The following is a 17,655-nucleotide window of genomic DNA, read 5'->3' as shown; positions in this document are numbered from 1 at the left end:
TTATTTCTGGACAAATTTTTAGTTTCTCTCCTTAAGTGACAGAAGGGCATCCATCCTGCCAATGTAATGCAAGTAATTCCTATCACCATTCTTCCTCTAGGTAATAATGCTATTTCTCTCTTTAGTGGCTCCATCAGGAATGTGCAAAAAGAATCATGGCACCTAGGAAGCTCACAAAAAGTGCAGAAAAGCCCAGGGAAAGAGCACATGCTCCATATTTGTTGGAGAGTGAGCAGTTTTTTCCATGTTGGGTGAGAAGACTTGAGGGCCATGAAGGACCAGGGACCTTGGAACCTGGGACAGGAGCTAAGGGAAATACATTTCAAACTTGCAAATGTCAAAATCCATCTAAGAGGCCAGGGTTTGAACTTCCTAAGATTTGAACGTCAAGTTTGGAATTTAGGACTTTCCTGTTGGGAAAACCAGAAGCATTTCAGGTGTATTTAGGGTCAGTGAGCACAATTAGGGATCTGTTGTGGGCTAAGAGGACACATTTCCAGCTAGAAGTATCTGGTGGTAAGAGAAAGGCAGACTGAAACTTATAAGAGAAAATGTACCATCTCCACAGCAGCTGGGAAATGCAACAAGATAAAGAGTTTCATAGGTACCATGGTAGCACATGTTTTGGAAGTTTCTGGAAAGACCCACTGCCAAATGACCAAAAGACTGAGAAGATCTTGACATTACCTGAATGTTCACAATTATAGGCTCCATGTCTTTGTATACAATCTTCACCGCTTTTGTGGCCTGCTTGGCATGAGCATGTTTATCAGCAGCCACAAATCACCTGCAGAAAACACAGACCAATTAACATGCCAGAAGGGAACAAAAATGTGCACCAGTGAAGCCCTTGTCAACCCAGTTGGGACATGCTCTGGAATGATGTGTGTGTGGTTGACCTATAGCCTAGAGCATGGGGCTGGTTTTGAATGTGGCTCTGCCACTGCAGGCTATGTTGCCTCAGGCAATTGATTAAAACTATATAAGCCTCGATGTCTTCATCATAAAATTGAGATAACTGTGCCAACTTAACGGGATTCTTAAGTTCCCTTAAGTTTGTTCTGAAATAAGGCTTATTGCAAATAAATAGTCTAAGGTTGTTAGAAGGACTGCATATGGTCATGTGTATAAAGGGGCCTGGAAAACAGTTCCAGGGAAGAGCAGCTACCATTATTATTAATATGATATGAGAATTTTAGGTGCTATTATCATAATACCTTACCCTGTGCATATAGTCTTTTTCTTTTTTAAAAAACTTTTATTTTAAGTTTGAGGGTACATGTGAAGTTTTGTTACATAGGTAAACATGTGTCATGGGAGTTTGTCATGTAGATTATTTCATCACTCAGATATTAAACCTAGTACCCAATAGTTATCTTTTCTGCTCCTCTCCCTCCTCCCACCAACAACCCTCAAGTAGACTCCAGTGTCTGTTCTTTCCTTCTTTGTGTTCATAAGCTCTTATCATTTAGCTCCCACTTATAAGTGAGAACATGCAGTATTTGGTTTTCTGTTCCTGTGTTAGTTTGCTAAGGATAATGGCCTCCAGCTCCAGCTGCGTTCTCACAAAAGACATGATTTCATTCTTTTTAAGGCTTGCTTAGTATTCCATGGTGTATATGCACTGCATTTTATTTATCTAATCTGTCATTGATGGGCATTTGGGTTGATTTCATGTCTTTGCTATTGTGGATAGTACTGCAGTGAACATTCACATGCGTGTGTCTTTATATCCCTCTGGGTATATGCCCAGCAATGGGATTGCTGGGTCAAATGGTAGTTCTGCTTTTAGCTCTTTAAGGAATCGCCATACTGCTTTCCACAATGGTTGAACTAATTTACACTCCCACCAGGAGTATGTAAGTGTTCCCTTTTCTCTGCAACCTTGCTAGCATCTAGCATGTGTTATATTTTTTGCTTTTTAGTAGTAGCCATTCTGACTGGTATGAGATGGTATCTCATTGTGGTTTTAATTTGTATTTCTCTAATCATCAGTGATATTGAGCTTTTTTTCATACGCTTGTTGGCCACATGTATGTCTTCTTTTGAAAAGTGTCTGTGTATGTCATTTGCCCATTTTTTAAAATGAGATTGTTTATTTTTCTCTTGTAAATTTGTTTAAGTTCCTTACGGATGCTTGATATTAGACCTTCGTCAGATGCATAGTTTGCAAATATTTTCTCCCATTTTTGTGGGTTGTGTCTTTACTCTGTTGAGAGTTTCTTTTGCTGTGCAGAAGTTCTTAAGTTTAATTAGATCCCACTTGTCAATTTTTGCCTTTGTTGTGATTGCTTTTGGTGTCTTTGTCATGAACTCTTTGCCTGTTCCTATGTCCGGGGTGGTATTGCCTAGGATGTCTTCCAGGGTTTTTATAGTTTTAGGTTTTATATTTAAGTCTTTAATCCATCTTGAGTTGATTTTTGTATATGGTGTGAGGAAGGGGTCAAGTTTTAATCTTCTGTATATGACTAGCCAGTTATCCCAGCACCATTTATTGAAGGGAGTCTTGTCCCCATTGCTTGTTTTTGTCCGTTTTTGTTGAAGATCAGATGATCATAGACTTATGGCCTATTTCTGGGCTCTCTTTTCTGTTCCATTGGTCTATGTGCCTGTTGTTGTACCAGTACCATGCTGTTTTGGTTACTGTAGCCCTGTAATACAGTTTGAAGTTGGGTAATATGATGCCTCCAGCTTTGTTCTTTTGGCTTAGGATTGCCTTGGCTATTCAGGCTCTTTTTTGGTTCTACATGAATTTTAAAATAGTTTTTTTTTCTAGTTCTGTGAAGAATGTCATTGGTAGTTTGATAGGAATAGCATTGAATCTGTAAATTGCTTTGGTCAGTATAGCCATTTTAATGATATTGATTCTTCCTATCCATGAGAATGAGATGTTTTTCCATTTGTTTGTGTCTTCTCTAATTTCTTTTTGTAATTCTCATTGTAAAGATTTTTCACCTCCCTTGTTAGCTGTTTGGCATTTTGTTTTTTTTGTGGCAATCGTAAATGGGATTGCCTTTCTGGCTCTTGGTTTGGCTGTTTTTGGTGTATAGGAATGCTGGTGATTTTTGTACATTGATTTTGTATCCTGAAACTTTGCTGAAGGTGTTTATCAACTGAAGGAGCTTTTGGGCCCTGACTATGAGGTTTTCTAGATATACAATTACATCATCTGCAAACAGAGATAGTTTGACTTCTTCTCTTCCTATTTGGATGTGTTTTATTTCTTTCCCTTGCCTGATTGCTCTGGCTAGGGCTTCCAATACTATGTTGAATAGAAGTGGTGACAGAGGGCATCCTTGTCTTGTGCCAGTTTTCAAGGGGGAATGCTTCCAGCTTTTGCCCATTTAGTATAATGTTGGCTGTGGGTTTGTCATTGATGGCTCCTATTATTTTGAGGTATATTCCTTCAATACCTAGTTTACTGAGAGTTTTTAGCATGAAGCGGTGTTGAATTTTATCAAAAGTCTTTTCTGAGTCTGTTGAGATAATCATGTGATTTTTGTCTTTAGTTATGTTTCTGTGATGAATTACATTTATTGATTTGCATATGTTGAACCTACCTTGCATCCTGGATATGAACCCTACTTGATCATGGTGGATTAGCTTTTTGGTGTGCTGCTGGATTCAGTTTGCAAGTATTTTGTTTGTTTGCACATATTTTGCAAGGATTTTTGCATCAATGTTCATCAAGGATATTGGCCTTTCTTTTTTTTGTTATGTCTCCATCAGGTTTTGGTATTAAGATAATGCTGATCTCGTAGAATGAGTTGGGGAGGAGTCCCTCCCCTTCAACTTTTTGGAATAGTTTCTGTAAGAATGATACCAGCTCTTCTTTGTACATATGGTAGAACTAAGCTGTGAATCTATCAGGTCTTGGGCTTTTTCTGGTTTATAGGCTATTTATTATTGATTCAATTTTGGAGCTCATTATTGGTCTGTTCAGGGAATCTGTTTCTTCCTGGTTCAGTCTTGGAAGGGTGTATGTGTTCTGGAATGTATCCATCTCTTCTGGATTTTCCAGTTCATGTGCATAGAGGTGTTCATAGTAGTTTCTGATGGTTGTTTTTATTTCTGTGGGGTCAGTGGTAATATTCCCTCCATCTTTTCTAATTGTGTTTATTTGAATCTTTTCTCCTTTTTTCTTTATTAGTCTAGCTAGTGGCCTATCTTATTAATTGTTTCAAAAAGCCAACTCCTGGATTTGTTGATCTTTTGAATTTTTTTCTGTGTCTTGATTTCCTTCAGTTCAGCTCTGATTTTGGTGATTTTTTGTCTTCTGCTAGCTTTGGGCTTTTTCTGATTTGTTCTTGCTTCTCTAATTCTTTATTTATTTATTTATTTTGATGGAGTCTTGCTCTGTCACCCAGGCTGGAGTGCAGTAGCGCAATTTCGGCTCACTACAAGCTCTGCCTCCTGGGTTCACACCATTCTCCTGCCTCAGTCTCCCAAGTAGCTGGGACTACAGGTGCCCGCCACCATGCCCAGCTAATTTTTTGTATTTTTAGTAGAGATGGGGTTTCACCATTGTTAGCCAGGATGGTCTTGATCTCCTGACCTCGTGATCCACCCACCTTGGCCTCCCAAAGTGTTGGGATTACAGGCATGAGCCACCTTGCCCAGCCCTCTAATTCTTTCAGTTGTGATGTTAGGTTGTTAATTTGAGATCTTTCTAACTTTTTGATGTGGATATTTAGTGCTATTAATCTCCCTCTTAACACTGCCTGAGCTGTGTCTCAGAGATTTCTGGTATGCTGTAGGTTTGTTTTCACTATTTTCAAACAACTTTTTGATTTCTGCTTTAATTTCATTATTTACCCAAGAGTCATTCAGGAGCATATTGTTGAATTTCCATGTAATTGAACAGTTTTGAGTGATTTTCATAGTCTTGATTCTTACTTTTATTGTGCTGTGGTCCAAAAGTGTTTTTGGTTGATTTTGACTTTTTAACATTTGTTGAGGATTGTTTTATATACAATTATGTGATTGATTTTAGAGTATGTGCCATGTGGCAATGAGAAGAATGTATAATCTGTTGTTTTGGAGTGGAGAATTCTGATACGTCTATCAGATCCATTTGGTCCAATGTTGAGTTCGGCCCCTGAATACCTTTGTTAATTTTCTGCCTCAGTGATCTGTCTAATACTGTCAGTGGAGTGTTGAAGTCTCCCACTATTATTGTGTGGGAGTCTATGTCTCTTTGCAGGTCTCCAAGAACTTGCTTTATGAATATGTGTGCTCCTGTGTTAGGTCCATATATATTTAGGACAGTTAGGTCTTCTTGTTGAATTGAACCATTTACCATTATGTAATTCCCTTCTTTATCCTTTTTAATCTTTATTTGTTTGAAATCTGTTTTGTCTGAACTTAGTATTGCAATTCATGCTTTTTTTTCTGTTTTCCATTTGCTTGGTAGATTTTCCTTCATCCCTTTATTTTGAGCCTGAGTATCATTACGTGTGAGATGGGGCTCTTGAAGACAACATACCATTGGGTTTTGCTTGTTTATTCAACTCTTGTGCATATAGTCTTTCTTCTTGACTGCTATTGTCACCAGGAACACCCTGAACTGTTATGGCATCAACTACACCAGGCAATGCCAGGGCCTCAGAGGCATCAATGGAATGGGGAAGAGAAGAAACCCTACAAAGATGGCAAGTGTTGCACAGGATAATGTGGCCCTCTTGTAAGTGAATACACAAACCCCAAGAACCCTGAATATTTCACCTGAGTGCCACAGGAGTGCATGAAACCATGCTAACACTGTGGAAAGTAGAGAACTTTGGTTTTACTGGATGCAGGTCAAAAAGAGGGGATCCTTGGGAGGGCATTTTTTTAGTCTCCACTTCCAGGGAAGGTGTACCCTTGGGTTGTTTAATAAACTAAAGCTCAAATGTGGCACTCTTAGGAGCTCAGGCTCCTCTGAAGATTAACACTCAGAAAAAAAGGTAGAGAGAGAATCATAGCTCTTTGGGATGTCACGAGCTGAGGAAGTTGTTCTTATCCCTTTACATTCTGAGATAATAGTGCTCAGCTCCTCAGATACCAGTTCCCTCTCCTGACAGGGGTTTATTTACTCTTTTATCCACTCCCCAGCCTGCAGTTGCCTTTCTGCTTTTTATTTTCTTTTATCAAGATATATGTTGAGATTGCTTTTTTGTGAAATATTTCTATGTATTGAGTTGGATTAATTGCTAATAGATAATTAATCCCTTGAGTGTCTGCTTTATTATTATTATTGTTATTATTTTGAGATGGGGTCTCATTCTGTTGCCCACGTTGGACTGCAATGGCATGATCTTGGCTCACTGTAGCCTTGACCACTCAGACTTAAGTGATCCTTCCACCTCAGCCTCCCACAGATGCAAGTCACCACACATATCTAATTTTTATATTTTTGTATTTTTTGTAGAGACAGGGTTTCACCATGTTTCCCAGACTGGTCTCAAACCCGCTGGGCTCAAGTGATCTGCCCACCTTGGCCTCCCAAAGCGCTTGGATTATAGTGAGCCACTGTGCCTGCCTGGTAGGTATTACTGACCCTCAATTCTGTCCATATTTACTTATTGATTTTAGCATGTGGCCTGGTGCTGGAAGAGCTCTTCTGCTAGGGCAGGCATGTCATCACAGAATACAGCCTCCCTCATGGCGTGTTTAATATCCATCTGATGCATGATGGGGCATCCCACTGGGGTCTTGGGAAGGAAGGGGGCTTCTGGGAATCTACACACTATTTTTAGAAAACAAATTCAAACACAAGCAAATCAATCAAGCAGGAGTGTTTATAAGTCAGAGGCATCCACTAAGAAATGGGTGTGCCTTTCCCTACTCGACATGGGGCAGGCCTTTCCAAACCAGTCTGTGTTCAGCCTAAACTGGAATATTCTTCCTTGTGGTTGATGTACCTGAAGCTAAAAAGGGTAGGTGTGATGAAGATGAGACAGAGCAGAGACTGGAGCATGAATGAAGATGGATTTCATGGCAGGTAGCATATGGGGAACTCTGCTTTTCTGAGAAAACCTGAATGTTTTATGAAACAGATCTTACTGCTTGAGATAAAAATTTCCCCTATTGGCAAGTGGACGTCCATGTGCTGTGATTAACACCATCATAAAATTTAGGGGGCTTGTGTAACCAGCCCATGTGAGGTCTCCCTTCAGGCAGGAAGACAGTGCTGGCCAAGTGTCAGATGGGAAACTGGGAGATATGAGTTATAGCCCTAGTTCTGCCATAAGTAACTTGGGGCAGGAGGTTTTGTTTGTTTGTTTTAAGCACTTTGGGCTTCAGTTTCTGAACCTACAAAATGAAGGTACAAGATTAAATTCGTGCTTTTCAACACTGAACTTGTAAACTAAGGTAAGAGAGTTTTCTACTGATCTGGGACTCTATGACTTTGGAGGTCTGGTGAGGATAATCTTTCTCTCCCTCCATTCAGGCAAATGGCGTAACACATGATGAAGCTCTTTAAGGGATGTCAGTTCTTATATTCTGTGATGTCATGTAGCCACAGTCACAGTGCATACTCCTGTCCCTTGAAGATGTCTCCCAGTGATCCTGGGGATGAACACCAGGCAGCTTTCCAAATAACAGGTTTTTTTCTGCCATCTTGTAAACTTCTTGGACCAACAACTAACCCAGCTACAGCAGATCAGCGGGAGAATCAGGTCATCTAGTTTGGAAAATAAATGTTGACACCGCTCTGTCCTCCCTGTCGTGATAAGTCCTGGATGTACAGCGGCAGGTTAACCTGGGGTCCCCAGGGTCACATGAATATGGCTATATGTCATGCACGCGACTGTAAGTCCTCCTTGCAGCCACCGTGGTCAGCTGCAAAGTCCCTTCCCTCACATTTCCCTCAGGCTTCTTGCTTACCTTTTGTTATATTTTTGCCATTCAGGTCTATCTTTAGTTTTCCCTTTTATGACATTTTATCGGCATAAAAACAGAGTTATCAATAGAAAATAAACATCTGAAAAAGGTCTTACTTTACTAATTAAAGTAATATAATGAAAATAATGAGAGATAATTTTTCTCTAATTTAGAGAAATTTGTCGAAGATGAGAGGATATGATAACCATATGTTGGTAAGGCTGTGATGAAAGGGCTGCATTCATACCCAGTTGCTAAGAGTGTGGATTGAAACCATCTTCCGAAAGGCCACAGTTTTAAGAACCTAAAAAATAGACAGAAATTCCACTTCTAGGAATGTGTTCTGAGGAAACCATTGGAAATGTGTGCAGATTTATGTTCTAGAGTATTTACAAAATATTATTTGTCCCTGCAAATGGGGATTGGTTAAATAAGTTATAGCACATCCATTTGAATAAAAAACAAACACATATCCATTAAACATCCTGTTTTGAAAAATCTTTAGTGTCATGGGAAAATGTTTGTGGTATACTATTATGTGAAAAAAAGAAGAATGTAGGATTATATATATAAATGCAATCTTTATAAAAATGTGTTTTATGTATTCATATATTTATATATACCCTAATAACTCTTGAAATTACAAGGAAGCTTATTAAAATTATAATAGCATGTTAAGAAATATTATCTAAAACTTGGAAAAAAAGACAAGAGTCATTGAATGGCCTTTCAATGCATTTTGGAACACAGTCTAGCAAGTCCGTTCCATGGTTATCTCATTCTCTAAGGGAATGTTCCTTTGTTGAACTTATTTACTATCGACTGGCGCCTAGGCTCTCTGAAGCTACATAAGAACATGTAGATTTTTTTCCAGTAAAGAATCAAATTATTTCTGTCCTGTAGGAAAGGCAACCTCAAAGGTTACAGTTTTATTACCTGTAAGATATTAACCAGTTTTTTTACCTAAACTAGCAACCTTCTTCATTGTGCTGGCATGCCTGTATGCTCAGTCTCTCAAATTCACTTTCATTCGGTTTTATCATTTTGCTGATTCCCTCATTGTCGAGTTAAATAAATCTTTGACATTTGCGTACTTAAGATTTGTATGAGAATCAAGTTTGTAATACAGTATTTAAAAAATGCTTTGGCAATGGCCATATACAGCTGGTGGGTTTACAGGAGATTTTGATTTTCTTTTTATATTCTTCTGTATTTGTCGAATGTCCATTAAAGGGCATGTTTTACTTTTATAAAAAGAAAGCGCAAAAATGTCTGTGTGTATATATACATCCTTTCTGTATTGATTTCTCGGATTGTACTTTCCTTAACTCTATACCCAGTAAAGGGCCTACTTCCCAAGGATGCATAAAGACACCTTTGCCTTTGACTGGGCAGACCCGGAATCCAGAGGACATGGAGAGAAAGGTGCTGCTATGCTCCCTGAACACTGATCTGGATAAGCATTGCTGGGTCAGTGCAGAGGCGTCCCCAGTCAGCTGAGCTGGCCTAAAGCTGAGGACCTCTTAGTGGGAGCTGAGGACACGTGCCTGAAGAGGCAACCCCTTGACTGATGGAAATTGGAGTCTGAGTTCCATGTTGGGACTGGGAAGCACAGCAAGGTCTGAAATGGGATACCCCGGGGAGGGCAGAGAGGACCAAAGGAGGAAAGGGGTCTACAGTGTGGGAAAGAGCCTGGACTCAACAGCCGGGGGAGGGGGCCTGCTCTGGCCCCAGTGGCCCCTTGTAGGCAGAAAGGGCAGCTGGCTGGACCTCCTCTGTGTTATTCACTCTGATTTTATCTTTTATCTTCCCCTCCTAGCCTCACCTCCTTTCTAACCCCAAAGCCATGCTGCTAATATGGCTAAGGTTGCTGGGCGTTTGCTTGGAAATGCGAATGAGAGTTTCTGGTAGTTTCCTAGTTTCCTTGCTCTCCTTTGTCAAGTTTATTGACTGGAAAGGACTCTCAGTTAAAAAAAAAAAAAATCCAGATTTTGAGCACTAGCTATTTAATGCCTCCTTCCTGAGGAGCTGGAACTGCCCAGCTCTGTGACAACCTGGAAGAGAGGCGCCATCACAGACCTGGCTCTGACGGGTGGTACAGCAAGAAGCCTTGCTTGCATGTGGGATGTGCCCATTCTGGGCTGGAGAGAGGGCCCAGAGACACTACCTCACCACCATCACCTGATTACTCATTGTCACCAATGAGATGACAAGAACTGATCATGCATTTCCCTTTTGCTACCCTCTGATACCTCAGAGACCACAGCAGAGAAAAAGCTGCTTTTGTAAAACTGGAACATGAACTACGCGGAGGCCCAGAGGAGGTCTCTGCTGCCGTCTGTTGCTGGCTTCTTGGTAACCCTAACCATTTTTAAGAATACAGTATTTGGTTTCAGTAACTTTATTATATGAAAAGTATGCTTGGAGGAAAAAATGTGTCAGATTTAATCAGTGTTGGGTATTATCAACATTTTGAATTGTTGCCAATCTAATAGGGAAAAATGGTATCTCATTGCTGTTTTAATTTTTATTTTAAAAAATCTAAGTGAGGCTCAAAATAGTTTAATGTTTTATTTTTCCAGTTTTCTGCCAGTGGGTATACCTTGTTTTTTTTGTTTGTTTTTTGTTTTTTTTTGTTTTTTTTTTAATCTTTTTCTTATTGATTTGGAAAACTTTTTGCTGTAAATGTGTTTCTTTTTATACTAATGGTTTTCTCTGTTATATAGTTGAATTTATCAGTCTTTTCTTTATGACTTCTGGCTTTCATGATCCTTAGGCTATGGATTTTTTTAATACATGCATATATTTAGTATAGTTTTTAATATTTAAAACTTTAATCAATCTGGAATTTATTTTTATTGTAAACTGGGAATTAGAAGTACAGTTTTATGTTCCTTTGTTTTTAAAATGGCTTGCAAGTTGTACCAATATTCTTTCTTAAATACTCCATTTTATGGCTTACTTGAAGTGCATTTTTGCTTCTAATGAGACCTCATTTTCTGGCCTATTTCAGGACTTTACATTGTTCTGTTGGTCTGTTTCTCTCCTCCTGAATCAGTACCTATAATGCGTAACTACTAGACATATATTAATATAATAGAATACATTTCAATATTATGTTGGGCTAGTTTCCCCTCATTACTATTCTTATTTTTCAGAAGTATACATTTTTTATCTTTCTAGATAAACTTTAAAATCAAGTTTTCAAAAGACGCTGTTGATGTTTTGATTGGGAATGTGTTACATTTAATTTATAAATTAAGAGAAAATTGATGTTGTTATATTTTGTGTACTTGTAGCTAAGGCTTATGTCTTTCCCTTTTTAAATTTGTCTTTTTTTTTTTTTAAGTTCACCAATAGATTTTAAAAGTTCTCTTCATGTAGGCCTTGCACATATTTTTGTTGATTTTATTCCTAGAGAGTTATTTTTTGGTTGTTACTATAAATGTTACTGTTATTCCATTGTATTTTCTGATTATTGCTTGAACATAGCATTTCCACAGCTGATTCTTTCCTAAAAGCTGACACTATGACAGCAATTGGAAATTAAAAAGCAAAGCCATGGCAAAAGACAGTCACAGCTCCACTTGGCTGTTCTGTTCTTCCAGAAAACGTAGTGACCTCGTATGATTACATCCCCTGAGGTGGGGTCAAAGGAAAGTCTATTAGGACACTTAAGAGTTTCTTAGAGATGTCAGAATATCCACTGGGTTCTGAAGTAAAGATGCTGTCATTATTTTAATATAAATGATCAATTGTGAAGCTATAGCTGATTGGTATAAAAGCACTTTTAAAATCTACATTACCGCCTAGTCTTCAGACTTTTACTTTTATTGCGTGAGGAAGTCTGTATGAAATAGAGGATCTCCGTGGTCTTCATCCAACAAGGGACTTCAGAAAAATAACATGGGCTGGGCGCGGTATCTCACACCTGTAATCCCAGCACTTTGGGAGGCCGAGGTGGGTGGATCACCTCAGGTCAGGAGTTCGCCACCAGCCTGACCAACATGAAGAAACTCCGTCTCTACTAAAAATACAAAATTAGCCGAGAGTGATGGCGCATGACTGTAATCCCAGCTACTCGGGAGGCTGAGGCAAGAGAATCGCTTGAACCCAGAAGGCGGAGGTTGTGGTGAGCCGAGATGGTACCATTGCGCTCCAGCCTGGGCAACAAGAGGGAAACTCCATGCAAAAACAAAACAAGAAAGAAAGAGAGAAAGAGAGAGAGAGAAAGAAAGAGAGAGAAAGAAGGAGAGAAAGAAAGAAAGAAAGAAAAAGAAAGAAAAAGAAAGAAAGAAAGAAAGAAAGAAAACATTAAAACAGAACTGTAGTAAGGTCAACCCATGGTGCTCCTTTGAGCGTCCCAGGCTGAGAGAGGCTGGAAGCACTAGGAACAAACGCTCTTCCCCTGGGCAGCCTGAAGATAAACACATCTTTACCCTCCTCTTTAACTGCTGCAAAGCATCTGAGTAGAATCTGAAGAGGAAACGTCATGAGAGTTCTTCAATGTTCCACCGTCTGTCCAGAGGTGACTCCGGAAGGGTGGTTTTATCTAGAACAGCCTGCAAGCTTCACTTCACATTCCTTCATCCTAACATCTAGTTTTAAAAAAATCAACCAATTTAGTACAGTCAGGGATAAATAGGTGTGTAATATTTATCAGAAAATTAATTTTAAAAGTATAAACAAAGTCGATAAAATCTATCTTCTCACATAGGAACATTATAGCACACAATTGGGCCTGTGTGCACACTGTTTTATTTAAAATCTTGCTTTTAATAAATACACTTACTCTAAAATGCTATGATTCTATAGAGAAGAGACACAGGCCTCACCCTTTGATAACTATGTCAATTATCATAGTTGACTATTCAAGGGGTTATTATTTTATGCTTATTATTATTTTATGGTTATTATTTTTTTAATAGAAATGATTCATTATGAAGATATAGTTGATTGGTATAAAAGCATTTTAAAAATCTACATTGCTGCATAGTCTTCAGACTTTTATTTTCATTGCCGTAGGGAAGTTTATATGAATTAGAGGAGCTCCATGGTTTTCATCCTGAAAGGGACTTCAGAAAAATAGCATGAAAACAAAACTGTGGTAGGGCCAATACATGGTGCTCCTTTATTTGGTTTGAGGTGTAAGTTAATAAATCACCTTCCGATAAGCTGCTGACAGAATTTATTTGCACCGACTGTAGTAGGGCCACCTCCTCCATATAGACACTGAAGTCCACAATGGTGTTTGTGCCATCTTTGAAAAGGACTCTCACCTCAGCATTCATAACCACAAGGGCATTTTGCTGATGTGGGGCCTGTTGGAAAGCTAAAGCAAAATCCCGCTGGAATACAACAAGAACGACTTTTTTTTTTTTTTTTGAGACAGAGTCTCGCTCTGTTGCCCACGCTGGAGGCTAGAGTGCAGCGGCATGATCTCGGCTCGCTGCAACCTCCGCCTCCCAGCTTCAAGGGAATTCTCCTGCCTCAGCTTCCTGAGTAGCTGGGACTACAGGCATGCACCACCACGCTCAGCTAATTTTTTGTATTTTTAGTAGAGATGGGGTTTCACCATGTTGGCCAGGCTGGTCTTGAACTCCTGACCTCAGGTGATCCGCCCGCCTTGGCCTCCCAAAATGCTGGGATTACAGGCATGAGACACCGCGCCCGGCCGACTTTTTGTTTTAATAAATTTCAAACCTACAGAAGAGTCTCAAGGATAATACAATAAGTAATAATACCTATATGCCCTTCACCTAGATTCACTGATCACCAATGGTTAACATTCTGCCACATACACTCACTCTTGCTCTAGCTAACCCTGGCTACCCCTGTCACATGGTTTTAGCTGAATCACCTAAGAATTAATTATTGACATCATAACACTTCATCCTTAAATATTGCCTCTTGTAACTCCTAAAATACAAGGGCTTTCTCCTACATAACCTCACCATCATTGTCAGGATAATGAGACTTATTAATGAGTGTTGAAACAATAGTGTTGTTTAACATACAGTTCATATTCGAATTTTTCCAATTACACAAATACGGCATTCACAATCTCCCCCTTGGGAGCGGTGAAGATGTCATCTTAGCTCTCTTGACTCCTTTACTCTAGGACAGCTCTCCAGCCTTTTCTATTGTTCATAACACTGTCATTTTTGAGAGTCAGACTAGTTGTTTTGCAGCCTGCCCCTCAATTTGGGTTCATCTGATTCTTTTTTCATAAACTGATTTAGGTTAAACCTGGGAGGTGGCAAGAATGCTCCACGGGTGATAGGGGACAGGACGTGCTGCTTCGTTTACTTAAACTTCCCCTCCGTCCCCACTCCTGGCTGCAGACACCCTCCTGGAAACTCATGAACGTGTCATAGGCACCATTCTCACAACATCATCTGCCTTCTCATTTGGCAAATGTTTCTGAAGTCCTAGCATTCCTAAAATTAACCAGCACAGACTCTGCATATTGGGTTCTGTGGATCAAGAGCAAGTTATCAATAGCAAATCTTTGTTTAATTTTATTCTTCTAATTTATTCCACCATGTCTCTAAATTATAACTGGGGCAGGGGGACACCTAGCAATATTTCCGGTTAATAGTGGCAATCGTCATTATTTAGCTGTCCTGGTGCTCATGTACCACTCAGTAGAGTGTCAATCAATATTGAATGAGTGAATGATAGTGGGGGAAGGCGTCAACAAAATGAGTGTGCTGCTCTTCTCTGTTCTGGCAATCGCCATTGGTTTTCATTGATTGGCTGAACTGAACTGGAGCTGAAGAACTGAGATTCAGTAGTAACATCCACATTTGTTCAAGTTTTCCGTTGGCAAGCAGATATTGCCATTAAACAAAGAGCAAGTCAAAGCCATATTTTGCCCATCAATGAATACACGAACTGTTCATATTGGAACAGTATCTTAGTATGATCAGAACTCATTTGGTTCCCTGTACATTTATCTGAAGTTCTTATTAGTTTGAAGGAAACATTAATCTTGGGCAGTAAAGCCAAAATAAAAGATTTTATAGACCTGGCACAGTGGCTTATGCCTGTAATCCCAGCACTTTGGGAGGCCGAGGTGGGTGGATAATGAGGTTAGGAGATCAAGACCATCCTGGCTAGCACGGTGAAACCCCGTCTCTACTAAAAATACAAAAAATTAGCCAGGCGTGGTGGCAGGTGCCTGTAGTCCCAGCTACTTGGGAGGCTGAGGCAGGAGAATCGCTTGAACATGGGAGGCGGAGCTTGCAGTGAGCCTAGATCACACCACTGCACTCCAGCCTGGGCAACAAAGTGAGACTCTGTCTCAAAAAAAAAAAAGATTTTATTCTTTATTCTGCTTAACTTCTCTGAGGCTGATGATGGGTTTTGGTCATGGTTCTGCCACCCATTCACTGTGCAACTTTGTTGAAATAATTAAACATATTCGGGCTCCAGTCTCCTCATCTGTACAATAAGGTTATTGGTTTCTTTCAAGTAAATGACTTATCATTCCAGGGATCCTAGGTTTTTAGAGCTTTTGAAGAAGGATAAGAGAACAATGCAATGTTCTGAAATTCTCTAATGAAGCACATTGACATCTAATCTGTTATTGTTTGCACCTAGGCATGTATAAAATATTTGATACAAATTCTACTTTTTATTGTGCTGCATTTAATCCAAGATAAAAATAAAGCAGCAAATGCAAACCCAGATTCTGGTTGTATCCAGATGTATCTGGGAGCCCTGTCTTGGGAAAACAGTCTCCTACTTGTGCTAATGGAGCAGAACTCCTCCAGTTTATGGGGAACATTCTGTCAAGATTACAGTGTGCAACTTACAGGGAAGAATGGTGGGAAGCAGTGGGTAAATGTGGTGACAGTGACAGACAGAGGGGTGTGTTGTGGGGAGAGAGATTGTGAGTGATCTTGAAGAGTTGAAATGTCTGGAGAGTGATGGTGATGAAAACGGATATATTACTCATGAGAATAGTGACATTGGCTGATGAAATACAAATGCCAGCAGTAACATCAATAAATGAAACAACCTTAAAGTCCAGTGATTATTTTAAGCCCAAATCCTAAAATATAGCCACACAAATAAACGTTACTCACTTTGAAATGGCCAGCTTGGGAGAGATTACACATTTGTCTCCATAGTGCTGTCGTGACATTGTGGGAACTCTGGGGGATATTCTCTCAGAGTCTGTAGTCTCGGGGCTGATAAGTCTTTATCCTTTGAAGGTGAGTTTGATTTTTGGTAAGAGGTCAAAGGCATTCAGAAACCACTTTGACCAAGAAGTGTTCTGTTCTGTCTTTTGTTTCACTATGTAGAGTCACTTCCTCAGGCTGGTCCTACTGGAACTTTCCTTTCAAATAAATGTACCTGACAAGGTCTGTATTATTCAATGGGCCCTTGGCACTATGAAGGGTGTCTTGTGAGTCTCATGAATCCCCTTCAGTGATTTTCACTGTAGTTACACATTTCCCCATAGAAGCTACTTATGAAATTGCAAGATAATAAAAAATACATATAGTGGTCCCTGACCTCAGTTCCCGAGCTGCTAAAACCCTTGTAGGTAGGGTCACTAGAAGAATCTTTGGTTTTTAACATTTGGTCTTTGACCTCCAGGCCTGACACAGAGCTCCTAAGACCTTTGTAATTTCCTGAGTGATAGAAACATCTGACACAGAGCTCCTAATTCCTTGGAATTTTCTGGGCGACAGCAGCATGTTCTGTCCTAATGAGGTGGTGGTTGGTGAGCTCCTGGTTAGCCTGAGAATGGGGGCTGGTTGCCAAGGGAATCAACCTTGCAGTTAGAGAGCTGGAACTTTCAGCCCACCCCCTGATGGAGAGAAGAGAGAGGCTGAAAGTTGAGTGGCTCACCAAAGACCAATGATGTAATCCATCATGCCTATGAAATGAAGCTTCCATAAAAACCCAAAAGGTCAAGGTTCAGATGAGCATCTGGATAGCTGAATGCATGGAGGTTCCTGCATGGTGGCATGCCCAGAGAGGGCATGGAAGCCCCGCACCCCTTCCCACATCCCTTCCGCTATACATCTTTTCCATCTGGCTGTTAATCTGTATCCTTTGTAATATCCTTCATAATAAATGGGTAACTGTAGGTAAAGTGTTTCCCTGAGTTCTGTGAGTCACTCTAAAACATTAATCAAACCTGAGGAAGGGATCATGGGAGCCCCCAATTTCTATCCTGTTGGTCAGAAGTTGCAGAGGCCTGGACTTGTGATTGGCATCTGAAAAGGAGGGCAGCCTTGTACGACCGATCCCTCAACCTGTGGGGCCTGACACTGTCTCCAGGTGGGGAGTGTCAGAATTGAATTAAATTAAGTTGGTGTCCACTGGAGAACTGCTTGGTGTGTGAGGAAAAATCCCACACACATCTGACATCAGAAGTGTTCTGGGTTGAGTGGTGTGTGAGGGTAGAAAAAAGTGTGCTTTTTCCATCAGAGAACCAAAGTATACATTTTAAAAAATGTAAATGATCTCTTTAGAACCTAAGCAAACAAGTCCGAGACAAAAAGGAAGCCATAAAGCTGTTAAAATAAAACTGCCTCTAAAATAAAACTCTATGCTTCATTACATTCTAGTCTTGCTTTATAACATTAATCAATTACAAGTGCTTTGTCTCTTGATAGAGACTAGATAAGAAGAAAGACAGATTGAGATGGTTTCACACGTGCTTCCTGATCACTTAAAGTGTGTCATTTTCATCCACTGTCCTACGATGTCTGTGCTTCCAGTTCTATCCACAGCAAAATGAAAAGTTAACATGGTGTCCAATGATTT

The 17,655-nt window shown here is 39.9% G+C and overlaps 1 long non-coding RNA gene across 1 annotated transcript; it reads left to right on the top strand.

The window, feature by feature from the left end:
• Window positions 1-5,563: 5,563 nt before the first annotated feature.
• LOC144333450 (uncharacterized) lies at window positions 5,564-7,566 on the top strand. Its single transcript, XR_013402105.1, has 3 exons — window positions 5,564-5,683; window positions 6,410-6,523; window positions 7,433-7,566. It is a non-coding gene; the product is annotated as an uncharacterized LOC144333450 (long non-coding RNA).
• Window positions 7,567-17,655: the final 10,089 nt, after the last annotated feature.

This window comes from Macaca mulatta, chromosome 12 (assembly GCF_049350105.2).
Source record: "Macaca mulatta isolate MMU2019108-1 chromosome 12, T2T-MMU8v2.0, whole genome shotgun sequence".
In the NCBI taxonomy this organism is placed as follows: domain Eukaryota; kingdom Metazoa; phylum Chordata; class Mammalia; order Primates; family Cercopithecidae; genus Macaca; species Macaca mulatta.
The sequence above is the reverse complement of the archived record's forward strand: the minus strand, read 5'-3'. Positions and strand labels throughout refer to the sequence as shown.